This window comes from Labrus bergylta, chromosome 17 (genome assembly GCF_963930695.1).
Source record: "Labrus bergylta chromosome 17, fLabBer1.1, whole genome shotgun sequence".
NCBI classification, from domain to species: domain Eukaryota; kingdom Metazoa; phylum Chordata; class Actinopteri; order Labriformes; family Labridae; genus Labrus; species Labrus bergylta.
Window position 1 is genome coordinate 3,517,650 of NC_089211.1, and position 16,149 is coordinate 3,533,798.

Here is a 16,149-nt window from a genome sequence, read left to right on the forward strand (position 1 = left end):
ACAGAAGGCCTCAAATGTTTTAAAGTCTGGATGTAAATATAGTTTGACTTGTGTCGATTAATAACTGACTTTGAAGCTATAACTAACAATTATTTAAATGATGGGATTCATCTAATTAATTTCTCAATTTATCATTAAATCATTTAGGGCACAAGAAGTGAGTCGTGTTTGTTATAAATGCTTACATCTCGTTTTGTTAATGTTTAATGTCTTAGCTTACACCTAGCTAATACGAATATCTGGATATGAGATTTAAAATATGTTTCATTTGTATCCATTGATTGTTTTTTCCTAGGACACATAACAAACATAACAAGAATTTTAAAACTATTTTAATAAGCTAAATTTAGTTATCGATACGTACTGTGCGCAACATTAAGCGTTTTAAAAATTTGATCGTCAGTGCCCTCTGGTGGCCAAACTATGTAATGGCAAAATTGATACTTTTGCAGGTCACTTGTTTGCTGGCATGCATTTATTTCCTAATTGACACTTGACCATTTCATGTCATGAATATGTTGTCCTAAATAATTGCATTCATGATGTCACTCTTATTATCATCACTGTAGGCTTAAAATGATAAATACGCCACTGGAACATACTGGAATCACTTGTATTTTTATGACAAACAATTATTTCAACACACACCTTTTTAAGTTAAAAAAAAAAGCTTTTAGTTAAATACACAATCTAAAATAAGATAATCATAAATCATAAGGTCCTTGACATACTTTAAAGAGAAATTAATGAATTAGGAAAACAATACAAGATTGTTGTTAACAAGCCACACAGCTTGTTTAGACACTCATGAGAATATGAACGATCATTCTCGTTATGGAAATTCAACACGATTAACTTTAAATGTAGTGTTTTCTTTTTTTTCAACCCAGTGTAAAACCTTGTATAGTCCAAACCCCTAAACACAAATACCCATAAAATCCCTTTGGTTATTTGTTTTACACACACATTTCTTCATGACGGGTGGTGGAAATGTGGCAGACTAAATCATTAACAGTGTTTATGTGTTCCTCAGAGTGTTTGCGTCCTGCAACAAGGAGGCACTCTTAATATTTTGTACACTTAATGTATATGCCGCTGCTCATATGGTGCATAGTCGAGTGTTATGAGGGCATTCCCAGGGAGATAATCCCTGCTGTGTGTAAATGTCATGAAAAATTCCTTCATCTGCCGGAATAACGTTAACCTTCTCCATTTTGTTCCACTGAACCCACCTCTTGGGCAAATGTGTTACAAAGACGCGCTCCGTCTCCGCAGCCTAGCCCCTCGTTCTTCCTCCACGTCTTTCATTACGTGAACAGGGAGTGAATGCAGTTTGCCCGCTGCCCTTTTCCGGTGCCTGTGCATAAAGAGAGCATACATTTTAATGACAGGACCTTTACTTTTGAATAACAGTGAGCAGGGAGGAAAATAAATTGCTGTTCAAAAGGAGATAATACTCTGGGCATTGTGGGATTGCCTGGGATTGGGCAGCTGTGTGGCGACGACCCCTATGCTGAGACCAACCTGTATAAATTAAGATATAAATAGCCTCATCTAGAGCAGTATTACCAGGGGTGTGCTTGAGTGCTCGAGCACATGCTTAATATATGCATGTAGGTGTGTGTTTGTGTGTGTGTGTGTGTGTGTGGTCTCATGAGGGAAAGCGTGGAGAAAAAGAGCATGCATATGTCCATAGTGCAATCTGGTTGCATGACGATCCTATGTGTGTGTGTGTGTGTGTGTGTGGGCACGTGAGCACACACATACTTGTGACAGAGTGCTGAGGAAACCTAAATCCTGCTCAAGTGTAAGGCAAACAGTGGTGGCAGTGTGTGGTTATTGTATTTTCTTTGCTGGGATCCCAGTAAACACCCTAAGGCCTGCGCTGCCTGCCTGCCTGTCACCGCGGCCATCCTGCCATCAGCAGGCCAGCTTCACGCTGCAGCCAGAGCGCTGGCGTAGGCCCCACAAGGAAATTAAAAGGGGATTAGGGCTGGCTGATACTTTGTGGCCGATTACTCATTTATTTTGTGTGTGTGAGAGAAACGCAGGGTGGCAGGGTGGGGTGGCATCTTGTCTTGGCTGGGAGGAGGCTGGGTGGGGCCTCGGGGCCAGACACTAGCCGAACATGCAGAAATCCCACAGTGGCTTCAGCCTCCCACTCATATACCAGGCTGAGTATTGTTAGAGATATGTCGATACCTTTTTATAGTATGATCCCTGACTCTTGGTATCATCGTTAAATTTGAGAAATCTAAACACTTTCCAAATCTTTGGTTTGGTGTGAAATCACAGCATTTCCTAAGATATATGTTTCAGTAGAAAAAAGCTGAGGTGGAAATCGTAATTTGGTTTCACATTGTTCGTCATCAAAACTTCTTTTTTTTTCATTTAACAAAATAGGCTGTCTTCTGGTTGCACTATGCAAAAACATATAATAAAAACACAACATACACATCATTACTAATTGAGATAGTTGATAGCAACAGGGACACATTTAAAAACATTAGTGAAGAAAATTAAGACAAGTAAATGTTGGCAGTAAATGTTTTTAAAGCTTGAGAGGTGAAGTCCTCATTGGTCACTTAGATGCTAACAGGTAGAGAATATTCTCTACCCACTTACTAATGCCTTTTTTTAATCATTTGTTTTTGCATGTTAAATTTGAATCTGTAGCCAACATCTTAATACCAAAGCTGAACTTAAGTAATAATTACTTAACATCATTATGATATTTGACCTTCTTCCGACCTCTCTGTTGCATGATCCTGGCTTAACACATGCTAAGCAGCAAGTCCCCTTTGATTGTGATGTGCGTCAGGCAGCTCAGGTTTTACTGCCTCTTTGTGTTAGATCTCAATATCATCGCTGCAGGGAAAACAAACTGTACAGATGCCAGTGTTTGGTCTACTAATTAGCAGTTTGTATTAGTAATTAATAGGCATTACCAGTCAACCGGGCTTCTGCTCTGTAGCCTTCAGCAGCCTGTGAAGGGGATCCAGGCGTCAGGCTCCCCTGCAGGGCCGCCGAAACTGCGGCACGAGTAGAAATCTCAGCAGTCGCTCCGTGTCTCCTTTATGGCTGCAATGGAAAGATTTCACAAAAGACAGAAAGTTGGCACATTTTGATTCACCTTGGTTCTTTCAGTAACGCATTATTAGCCAAATTCTTGCTTAAAATGTTGTTGTGGTTTTTGGTTTCAGCAGTACAGGTTCATTTGTTATGCTGTTTGTGAAAGGGAAGCAGGCTTCACAAAAATCATTTACAGTCCTCAAACCAAGGTTTTGAGAATTTCTTGACAAGAACTTATTGGTTTTAAAAGTGATACAACATCAGTATAACATGTTCTGGTATCATACTGGCATCAATAAGTCCTACCAGAAACAGAAAAAAAAAATAAAAACACCCCACTAAGCCCAAATATATATCTCACTTTCCCACTTGGAGTGAAAAGGCATTTAACCAGTGCAAACAACTTGACAAGCTTCTAAATCTGTACAGTAATGTGTCCTCCACTGATTTGGGTGGATGCAGAGCTGAGGCGTGGTGGGCACAAGGTGAGGCGAGGTGTGGCGGAGTAGCAGAGTTATCAATTATCCAGAGCGCTGTGGCACTCTGGCTTCCTCCAGATCTGGTGTTAAATTAAGTTGTCAGCGCTGTCTCTCCAATTTCCCCAATCACACGAGCAGACGGTGATGGCGCGTGACGGCCGCTCGCTGGAGCTCTTCGCCGGGCTGCCGCCCCGCATCTTGCCTGCAATTCATCAGCTCCTGAGCACACTGGCCCGGCCTCAGTCCAACGCCAGCGCACGCCGCGTTGCAATGGAGCCAGCCAGCCCGCCAAGCGCAGTGGCAGAGAGGGAAAAAAAGGATCGGATCACCTTCCAAAAAACCAACCATAGAGGACAGGGTGCAGTGGACTTTTGCCCCTGTGTCTGGGGCAGGAGAGGAACTCGGTGTGTTTGAACTTGAGAGCTGTTTTTGTGGGTGTGTTTGTGTCACAAAAAAAAAGGAGGAAAAAAGTGTGTGAACACAGGAAAATGTTGAAAAACTGTAGAAGGGCAATGTCTTGGGAAGTTCACAGAGCACTAGAATGCCTCTGGCCCAGCGTCCTGTCGGGGCAAGCCCTCAGGTGAGGGCAAAAAATATGGGACACGGAGCAGGGAGGCTTGGCACATGGGCACTAGCTACCAGCTCGCTCCCAGCACACTACTGAGTTGAAGGGCACTGGAACATCCAGTGACGAGTGAGAAAGAGAGGCAGAGAGGGGAGGAGACAGAAAAAGGACATCCAGGTGACAGAAATAATGGATAACTGTAAAGCAGCGGGGTGCTAAGCTCTCAGTGCTTAAGTATTTATTTGTGATGAATAGTAATGACGGCACACTTACAAAGCACTTGTTTAATATGGAGAGGGCTCAAGAGGGGCGACAATCATTGCCACGCTCCTCTAACAGGGCCGGCATGCTTGGAGGCGACTACAGGGAGACGCCAAACTCTGCCCAGCCCTCCACCTCCTGTCTGCATTCAAAAACACTTGCCGTCCCTTAACGCTCTCCCTGCCTCGCTGCTAAATAAAACATTAAAACACCATTCTGAGATATTAACCTACTTATTGAAAAAAAAAAAAAAGTCGGTGATTTATGTCGATTTGGTTGGCGTTCAATGCTGCCCAGCTGTCACTGCCGAGCCTGTAACCTAAATTATCCAGCGATGCACTTTCACTCCAGTTAAGGGAATAAGCACTCCTTTAACACTTCAAAAGGCCCGACTGCGCTAACTCAGAGTTGTTGTTTCATTTTTTTCTACACTTCTTAAGTTCCGTAATTATTCAATCTGGGCGTTAATGAGCGCATAGTTGACCTTGCAGATAAGGAATATTTCCTTTAATGTTTACGCTTCATGTTTTTTCAGGCTAATTTAAGAAAACAGTGCTTAATCTTTCACCAAAGCAGCAAAACACCCAGCCGGCAGAATCTCAGAGGCGCAGTGGGAGGACCCCTCCCGTTAATAAGCAGCATCCAGGCCCCGGTGTATAACTGGCAAAGGGTCTGGCGGCCGTGGATCAAACAGTTATAACCTCCTGTTCCAAAGGTAAGCTGCAATCAGATCTGCAGGGGATCTTTAACAAGGGTGGGAGAGTGTGTTTGTGCGAAAAGAGGCACAACAGACGGAGGGAAGTAGGCATGAAAAAGAAGAAGCGGGTGGGAGGAATGTGTACACGCGTGAGTGTGTGTGTGTGGTTCACAGGCAAGATGGCAGCCCGCTCATCAGTGACGTGCCTGAACGGAACCCAGAGGGGGGCCCGGACTGAGCCCCTGCGCTTAATTGGGCACTCAAATGTTACCAGGTCCCTTCCCAAACGACTTGGAGGTGACACATGGCCAAGTGAGGGAGCGGAGAGGAGGCTTGTGGAGAGAGGAAATGGAGCAGAGGGTTTAGCACCTCCTGCGGCCAATATTTTTCTCTCCCTCTGGGTTTTTTTTTAGTGGGGACGGGCGGACCGCACGAGTGATAGTGCATTTGGCCTCTTGCTGTGCCAAAGATGACAGGGCAAAATTAACCCCTCGGTGGTGGGGACAGATGGAAATTAGGCTAGTTTCACTTTCGATTGTGTGTTTGAAGCAGACTGAACACATTCATCTGTTGCAGTGGCGAGTGCAACCATGGAACAAACTAGAAAATCTCATCACTCTAAAATAAATATTAGCTTTTGAAAATGGGTGTAAAAAAAGTAAGGCTTATTTGCTCACATAGAAAAGCAGGATGGGCATTTTTATGTTTAAATAGACAAGGATCTCAAAAGTGCACTAGAGCAAGATGGAAGCAAAATCATAATTTTTTTCCACTTCATCAAAGCCTCTACTGGCTAATCCCTTTCTTATATAAATAGCTCTTTTGGTGGAGAGGGTAGCTGCCGCATAGAGCTCTAACCCTTCTGTCCCTGAAGCTACAGCCAGGATAAGCTGTGTGTTGGATTGGCACATCGGGCTGCCTGGGGCCTGCTGCTGTGCTGGCCGCCAGTACAGATGGAGGGCAGGGCTGGGCAATGCCAGCTTGTCAGTCGGATTAAAACGACTCATTTATTCACTGAAGTATCGTGCAAAGCGACCAGGCCAAAGCGGGGTGAGGCGAAAGGGGGAGAGGAGGGTCGAGCAGCGGCGATAAGGGCGCAGCTTGGATGTGAGAGAGGGTCCACTGCTCTCTGGCCCTCGGCCCTCCCTCCCTTCTCATCCTGCTCTCCTGCTTTTTTTGCCTGTTACTTATCTTTCTAGGGCTGCCAGAAGCCATTACCGCAGTGTACGGAAGACGGTCAGCAGGGTGGCATCTCCTAGTGCCCGGGTGACAGATTGCCGCTCGGCATTGGCGGCGGACTAGGCGAGGGGTGGAAAGTGATTGGCTCCTATGGCCAGGAAGTGGGCACTGAGGGCTGGAGGAGGAGGTGGAGGCCGAGGGCAGAGAGTCAGAGAGGGGATGACAAGACCCGGCTGCGTGACCTTTGGTATTGCGCGAGTTACTTAAAGGGGCACGGGCCCTGCTTTTAAGGGCATGCTTGGCAGTGGCGGCCACCGCGGTGGTTGCAGGCTGAACACGGATGCCAGGGCAAGGAGAGGTGGCCCCGATGCTGACTTCTCTGGTCATGCCCAGTGCTCCGCTGTCACTGCAAAACCTTAGCGAGGATAAGTAGAGGACGACTGGCAGCGTCTGCAGATTCATCCAAGATAGTTTACTCTGGACCGACTCACCTCTGAAACTTCAGAGGAGCTGCCAGCATCCATCTCAGAGTCCTCAAAGTCATGAAGTGTTTGGATGTCAGACTTTGACCTAAAAGAGAGACTAAATCCTTGAGCCAGAGAAGAGGCACAGATTTTTTAAGAAGCCACTACAATTAAAGAATACATCTATGTATACAAAAACTGAGAAGATAGAAATTGTGCTTAAGGGTTTGAACAGAACAATTTAGGGCATTCAGCCTTCTTTCTCAGGATGGCACATGCTCAGGTCACTGACAGGCCAGATCTGTGTGTGTGTGTGTGTGTGTGTGTGTGTGTGTGTGTGTGTGTGTGTGTGTGTGTGTGTGTGTGTGTGTGTGTGTGTGTATCAAGGGGGGTGAGGCTTGGAAGGGTTTTATCGGGTCTAATTACTCCCGATAGCTGTAATTTACAGGTTGACAGCAGGGAGAAATCGGCAAGATTCACACTTCTGTGGGTCAGCATCTGTCGCCATTACTGTGCGGCTCACGCTGCCGGCCAGTCGGTGAGCAGGAGGAAACAGTAAACAACAAACGGCGTGTGACAGATTAGCAGCGCGGGCTAAAGGACCTTCCACTGACACATCATTTCTCTCTCTCCGCAGAGTTTGTTTCGCGGCAGCTGTCACCAATAAAATGGAAAAGCAGGAGACGGGGAGGGGAGGTGGTGGTGGTGGAGGTGGCTTTTGTTCAAGATCCAGAGAGGTGGGTGGTTGAAGGAGGAGGAGGAGGAGGAGGAGGAGGAGGAGGATGAAGACATGGTGGTGGAGGAGGAGAGAAGATAGGAGGGAGGGTAAGCAAGAGTGACCTGTTTTAAAAGTCTGGCCTCACTTTTTAATGGAGTATTAAGAAGAAAACCAGGGCATGGAAACGTCAAGCTGTACGCCTCTGCAGACTGTAATTACCCTCGCTCTTTCTCCCTTTTTAGGTCCACAGTATAAATTACCAGTGTCACCCTGAAGTGGTAATTTTAGTTCCGTTTGCATCAGCCTGTGTGGTACAGTCAGCAAAGAGCACAGAGTAATTCTAGAGGGTAAGCATTACCTCAGTACATACAGTATGTGAGCACATTTGTTAACACTGCAGTACTGCAGACCGCTCCAACACACTCCCCCTCTCTCTTCCTATCCCATGTGGCTCTCTTTCTCCTGGTCCCACGCAGCTCAGAAAAGAGCCAGGTCGGTCCGATGCCAGAGAGGGCTGGTGGGCTAGCTTTCCCCATGTCCACCTTATTGCCTCCACACAGCCTCTGGCCAGCTCCTATACACGGGGCTAACACCACATACATCCTGGCAAACTGATTTTTCCTTGACCTCCAAACAGAGGACGTTCTCCAAGTTCTTGGCTCTTCAACCTGGACTTTTTTTTGTAGACTAGCTCCATGGAAACAAAAGTGAGGCCTCCTCAGTGTAGTTGCTGCATATGGAGCAGAAAGTTTGACTGGACTCAGTGATGGTGGTTACCATCAAACACTGCTGTATGCTTTTTATTACATGCATTTTTAGTTCACCAGCTCAAAAGAAGAAAACTAACCTGCTGAGACTATTAACTTGCATTTAATTATCATTGTGAAAAGAGTCATTTTCATTTTTAAAGAAGATTTTGGGTTTCCCTCCTGATGTACAGAAGGCTGGTTCCCTTTTGCAGAGGCCTCTATTTATACCTTAGCGTCATCATGATTAGATCAGCATGATCTGTTTGTTTTATTCAACAATTATTACAGCATATAATAACTGTTTGATACTCAGTCACCTTGTCAACGTGAGAAGGTAGAGTAAGACAATCTCATTTAAAATATACCAATGTAAATAGCTGAATCTTTTAGTAATCTATCGATTATCCTGGCAATTTATGGAGTTAATAATCAGATAAGAATTTTTTTTTTTTTATTAGGACCAATAGCAATATTCAAAAGACAAAATAAGACAGGTCTCTTAAATTCACTTTTTGAAAAACATGTTTTCTTACCTTTTTATGTATTTCTTTTACTTCTTTTTTTTCATGCTTATCTCAACTTTTGCTGTATTTTTGCCTTTGCTGCCGTAACACTATGCATTCTCCTATTGTGTGATTATCTTATCTTGTAGGCCTATTTAACATCATACATTAAGTTCATTAGACTGGCTACTGTAAATGATTTACTATGTTCATCATACTCACTGCAATCAAATTAAAATAATACGAGCAGGGAACAAATTTGACTTCATTTCAACAAAACAACTTTTGTCAATAATTACATTTAATAATGAAACTTTTTAACATGGGTAAGGAAAAGATGAGCTATTTTGTGTATGCACACACACTTCATGCCACCCCTGCGTAACTCAGGGCTGGGCCTCCCTTGACAGAAAAGGATGGATTCGGCCCTGCTCATTAAACTAACGTCCTTGCAAGAAGGTCATGCTACTTTCTTCAGAAGCAGGAGGACATGAGGGAAGAACAGGGACTCAACTTTAATCAGGTACAAGTCAGAGAACTTCTCAAGGACCAAAATAATACAATAATCTCTCCTTTCTCTCATTCTCATCCACAGTGACCGACATGTCTGATTACATGGCTGTAAAAACATTTTCTATTGAGACTGACACTAACACAGGAAAATAAAAATATAGTTCTGAAATTTCCTGTCTGCTTTGATCAACCATATATTGTATAAAAAGCACTAACGGACTGTTTCTATATAGAGATAACTTGTAAACAGACCGTGCCACTGCTCTATCTGTTTAACTACAAATAATAATCCAATAATAATCTATACATGTCACCAAAAAGACCTGGGACTTTCTTAAACAAAATAATAATCACAGTTATGAAATTGGAAGTATTGGTCAACATCATGGTGGAGTTTTCACAATATAAGACCAGCATGCTTCACCCACATGGATCAATTAAAACATTAAAAGTCAGCAGGGGAATAAAAGCAATTTCTGTATCGTAATTGTTTCAGAGATTTTTTTTTAAGCCAATAGAATATGGTATAAGAAAAGGAAACGGGCTGTTTGAACAGATACATAGAGGAAACAACTGTGGAAATAACTTTGATTGGATGGTGGAATCAATTGTGTTATTTTTGTACTAAGTATGTTGCATAGCGACACCTTAACAAAACAATATCAGGAAGGTCTACATTAACTTGAAGAACAATCATTTAAATTTAGATTGAAACACAATACTTTTTGATGCTTACTATTATGTGCATAAGACCCTAAATTATTTATAGGGTTAGTGTGGATTTTTGTTTTTATTGGCTTAAAGGAAAAATGGAAGCCCCTAGTGCAGGTGTGTCTCCATCTCCATCAGCAAGCTCATCCATAATATCAGGTGGTCGTGGGCTGATCGCATAGGTCTGGCCCTGTCCTGTTTCATTTCTAACAGGAGACTGCCTGGTGACTCCGCGTGCCAACCTCAGGAGCCCCCCGTTCTTCTCACAAGTGCCATATGGGCAGCCCAGCCCCATTCCATTAGCGGGGCCTGAGCAGAGGCAAGAGCAGGTCTGGACCCCAGCCCTCCTGGCCTTCCCCTGGCACTGCCACAGGGCATGTCCTGCCTACTGCCAGCTGCCCACACAGGGTCAGAGGACGCAACAGCCGCTGCCTACCTGAGGTTAGCAGCAACACACCACCGATTAAAGTGGGACAGAGGCGACAGGCGGTAACAGGGAGATAATCTTAAACAAAAAAAAATCTATTACCACATCAGAACCCCAAAATTGTCTTTCAGAGCCGTTTTACACTAACGCAGCTTTGAACAGTTGTACTTAAATGGTCTTTTTCTCCTTCTTCATATAAACCAACAAGTAACTAATTGCTACTGCCTTCTGTCCTTACATCCTCATGTCCTTCTGTTAGACACCAAAATAACACTTGTTTAAGACACTTTTGTTGAGATTTTTTTTTAGCTGAAAAGGTGGGTGGGGGAGAGATAAGTCAGGGAATGCAGCAAAAGGGCCCATACAAGAATTAAACTACAGCAGCCTTAAGGCCTCCATCCTCACTGTGATTAGTATCCACTCTGTAAGAATAGCTAGGGTTCCCTTATTACACAATTTTAAACATCTTTTCTTTTCTGCAGGCAGTGTATCAAAATATCCTTATTATCTACAATAAAGCCTCTTTCTTTCATTTACTCGTAGTCCAGGTAAAATGTTTCAAAGAGCATCAGCAAAAAGCAAACAAACCTACAGATAAAAAAAAAGGATTTCTGTACAATTGCATTTCTTTTTTATTCCTTTTTTTGTGGTTCCCAACAGTGATATGCATATTTCAGAAATCTATTTGGAGAGAGAGGAAACGCTTTATCGACAGAGCAATAACCAGCAAAATATGAAAAAATGTGTTTATTTTTTGTCAAATTAAATCTGCAATGAGAATCTACTTGGATGACCAAGCAGACTGTGCTACAGCTCCTTATTACTGACACATGATTACACTGCTGAGCCCATAGTCCTACATTTCTACATGTACAACAAGTTCAAATAAAGACCCCAAACAGGATAAAGCAAGCTGTAAAAACTATTTGAACCTGACCTCGGTACAAATGATTAACAGGCCTTTAAGTCTTTCACCTCATGTATTTGTGAAGTAGGTTAAAGTGTTGGGTATACATGCATGTAACGTGTGTGTGAGGGCACCGTCCCTAAAGACATATAGAGGGGAGCAGGAGGAGGCACAGACATCCAGCTCATCACATGGGAATGTCAGTGTGCTCCTCTGCAGGCTGTACCTGCCACAGGACCTGAGGCCTTTTTTAATTAATCATCACACAGGATGAATAATTCAGCTATTATCGCCAGGAATAAATAGAAAGACTGGTTTTCCTCCTGAGTTCCACCCAATCAGTTACCATGTTTCCCCCAATAACACAGATACAAATCAGGGCCTGCCCCAGGTAAAATATCTTACAGCTAATAGATAGTGGCAGGATTCAACAAACTTAACAAATGTCTCTTGATTCAGCACACAAAGTTACTTCTTATTCACAAGGGTTCTGGGGATAAATATCAGTATGCAAAATAAGCACTGCATTCTTTTACTTGACCAGTGTTTATCATCATTGTCAATAAGTTTACTTTAAAAAAATAAAAATGAACACATGGTACTTGTGCCCTAATGAAAGGCTCCGTCTCCTCATCCTCTATGCCCTGCTGATAGGTTACATACGTTTTTTTTATATAGCACCTTTCAAGAACAGACAAAAGTGCTTCACAATAAGAGGATTGAGACATTACAAACATACAGTTACATATAATCAAATATAGACAGATAACCTATCTTATGGCCCTGAATTAATTTTGCCACCACAACCAAAACAGCATTGCCACCTTCAACAGACTCAGACTCCATTTATGCGAGGTAACCAGGTAGTGACAACGCCTACACTACCTACCTACCACATGGCCCCTTCTGGCCCCCACAACTCAACACTGCAGCCAGAGCTAGTGTTGTAGTTTGAAAGGTTGAATCATAACAGAAACACACAATCTGGACAGCAACAGGCACAAACCAATAGTTATCTATGCTCTGAATTTAGGCAGGTCATAAGGTCATGATCTGATACAGGTACACACATACCCACCCACCCTTTCCTGGTAATAGACCAGTTGTCTGGCCAAGAAACTTCTAGGACATGGTCTTTATATAGCACACATGTTGTAACTGCCCAGTGTGTTGATTGCCAATAACGGGATGATTGGGATGTTATAAAAGAACATAAACAGATCCTCGATTCACAAGCCATATGTCTCTGTCTGGTTGTTCAAGAGCATTTCCTCTTCTACACCAGGACATCACCAGAGTTCTTAAATGGGAACCATAGACTGTAAATACTTTCAGTCAACTTCACAACAGGCTAAGAGCTGAAATGCGTTATAAAATTAAAAATCACCTCCCGCACAGTGTGTGCTAATGAGGACAATAACTAATCAGACCAATGTTTTGTTTTTTTGTACCATGATGTAAGAATTGTCATTTCTGCTGCCGTTTTTTGAAAGTGGTGTGTATGTGACTTCCAGGGCTCATGGAGCCAGCCTCAAGCAGACCCTGAAACAACTCCAAGATTTTGCACTTCCGCATTGGCTTTCTTTTTCAACACAATAGGTTGCAGCTCGGTGGGATCTTACCTTCACCAGTGTTTCATCCACATAGTCCCACAACACCTCAGAAAGGCCAGACAGTGAGTCCTGGCATCCCAGAGTCACCACCCTCCATGTGGGCTCTCACAGCCCACCATACCCATACACAGATCTTCTATACCTACCCTACAGCATGGCAGGCACAAACAGCTTTGCCACCTTCAGACCCAGGCTACATGCAAGCTCCAGGTAGTGACAACGCTGATACTACTAGTATCTACCCTACCACATGTTTCTTAATGGCCCCAACATACAACATTGAACTATTCCTGGTGACAACATTATGCATGAAGAAGAACGGCAAAGATAACATGAGAGCAAATAGAAAGACATAGAGAAAAGGCTGAAAAGACTGTTGGGCTCAGATTACCGATAGAAGTAACTTCACACTGAAGATGAAGGAGAATGAGTTCACCTTAAACTTAGATATGAAAAAATACTTGTGCAAACATAGTGACTGTTAAAATTTCTATTTTAGCCCATGCATCAGCTGACCTCCTGTTCCTCTGAGTATATGAATAAATATTTAATTTTAGGTTATTTTATGGAAACAAAAATCTCATTAGAGACTTAATGCCAGATTTCAGCTGTGTTTATAATTTAATTGGCTGAAAATATTACACGTTTCTACATCTATTAAGGCAGGTCTATGATGGCCTTTTCTGAGGTTTGAGAGCATCTGTTGCAACATCAAGGCTGAAATTGTCACTACCAGCAGCCGAAGAGTCCTCACAGTATATCCTAATTTATCAAAACAGCATCCAAACAGGATCATTTCGCAATGAGTAGCATACATATTATGTTCATACATAGCACAGAACAGATGTTGAAACAGGCCTTTTTACACAGTATATACGTTGACTTGTAGCTGGGAAAGCACAGGTGTTACTGATAATACATTTAATTACTCAGCTCATTGTAAATATATCATAAAATTATGACAGTGAGCCTGCTTGAGTTCAAAAAAACTTAAACCAGCTAAATAAAATTCAGTTGTTCCCAGTTATATCTTTCTAAAAAAAAGGCCTGTTAGAGCAGAAATTGACAGCAAACACCAAGACATACTAAATAAATTAACTTAACAAAGAAAACATCTGGGCTTACTCGACATGTTGGCAAAGGCTGCATTCAAGCTAACATTAGCTATCCTTCTTACCTTAAATTAGACATATCCCTGGTAGAGTGTTATCAAAACAAAAGGAAACTCCAACTTCCGGTTTGAATGGGCTTAGAAAGACTGTTGGCAAAACGGTCTGTTTATGAAAAAATAGCAAAACAGCAGCAGTGACAATAAACAGCTAGCTTATAGACATGTAACAAACTTTATGCTTTTTCCCCACAACTTTCAGCTTGAGCAGTGTCGACGTAAAAAAGTGGGCGGGGCATGCCCGTTTAAATGCAAGAGGCTTTGCAATTAGCTTTTTTTTCTTCTTCTTTTTGTGTGTGTGTGTGCAAACCAAAGGTGCAAACTATCAACAATGACATAGCTAGCTGGTCTACAAATACAGTTTTGTAAATAAATTAATAAATTCACTTGAGAATGAATGAAACATATTTTCTCACTTTCTATGCAAACACACTATTGGTGAGTTTGAGATATTTTTTAGAATTGTATCCCTCCACTTTAAAGAAAGTCTCAAATACTGAAAATAAATACATTTCAAAAGCTCAGAAGGATTTTATTTTGGCAAAATACTGTTGTCATGTCAGGTGTAGGCTACATGATTCAATGACATTTTACATGTAAAGAAACCTTTCACCCTCCATTGTTAGGTTATATCAAACCAGTTATCATTGTTTTTTTTTTTACCGGCCTGCAGTCTGTTAAAAGAGATCACATATTATTCCAGGCCAGCATTGAAGCCCTTCCTCTGATCATGACGTCCTATACCTCAACCTTTAACAGGTGACTGAACATCCCTGAGGCGAGCTGAATAAAAGGCCAGGGCTTTGTATCCTACCAGTGTCACTAATGTGATATCAGTACTTTTCAGAGAGAGGGGGATTTTGCTTTTTTGGCGTATGTAGTTAAAAGCATTGTCTGTGAGGAGATGTCAGAATGTATAACAGGGGAGGGGAGGCCTGTTGTCCCGTCACACTCCAAGGACAGCATGGGGGGAGGGGGTAACCCTACCCAGGGGGAGCAGAGGAGCACTGATTGAGAGCAACACCTGTCAGGTGAAGCTTTCGCAGTTGATGGCGCAGAAGGAGCACCAAGTTGACTGCTGATCTCTGACATGGCAACCTGCCGGGCTCCATCGGTCTCCTGAGGGGGGAGCACCAGGAGCCTGAGCAGCTATAGTCTTTTCCTGGGCTGCAGTCCTGCTAATGTCTCCCTGAACAAAGTGAACCACGCTGATATGCTCTAAATACATTTCATTATCATCATCATGATTATATCACTAATTGTGTGTACTCGGTAATGTGCTGCAGCAGCCCCCTCCTGGGAGGTGTCTGAGAGACTGAATGATTAAAACATGTATGATGAACCATGCATCAAAACATCCCTACGGGCTTCCTCACAAGATACATGTAAGCGGCTCCAGTGACACTCTGAGCGAGCAAACAGCGCAGGATGTGGTCTACTGAGGGTTGAAAGGCTGAGGAGGAAGCTGCAGGCAATAACAATACCGCAGGTGGATATTAGAGATGCAGGGGATTGACCTGAGCTGACCTGTTCCATATATATAAGCCCACACAACACAACCCACATACCCTCAGACATGTCTACAGTTCAGCCTAAATAATTCCACTACAACACTTTAAGTAAGCAGAGGCTGAGGTTCAAACATGGCTGGACTACTTTGGCCATGCGCAGGGGCCTGTTTCCATCTCTATGTGCTCTTGACAGGAGAGGATAAAGTTTTTGTGACAGCATTTGATGAATGTTTAATCCAACATTCATACATCCCAGGCTGGGATTGGGTCCCCAGTCAAAACCCACCAAAGACACACAGCAGGTGTGTGAAATATTCATTCACTACACGCTTCATTAAGAATGAAACATACCATGGTCCCTGTTCATTTATTCATTTCGATTATCGAAACAAAAGACAGAAAAATGAGAGATTAAAACATGGTGGGCGCGCTATTCTATATTTGTCCCACAGATTTGTAACAATTTGTTTTGTGACAAATAACTCTGCCTGTTGAAATCCCGCTGTCATCTTGCTGAGAGTCAGGCAGCTACAGCGAGAGGAGCTTTCATGTGAGAGCAGTAACAAATTACTTTCTGCCTGGGAATCTCCAGCTCTGCATCCCACTGCAGCA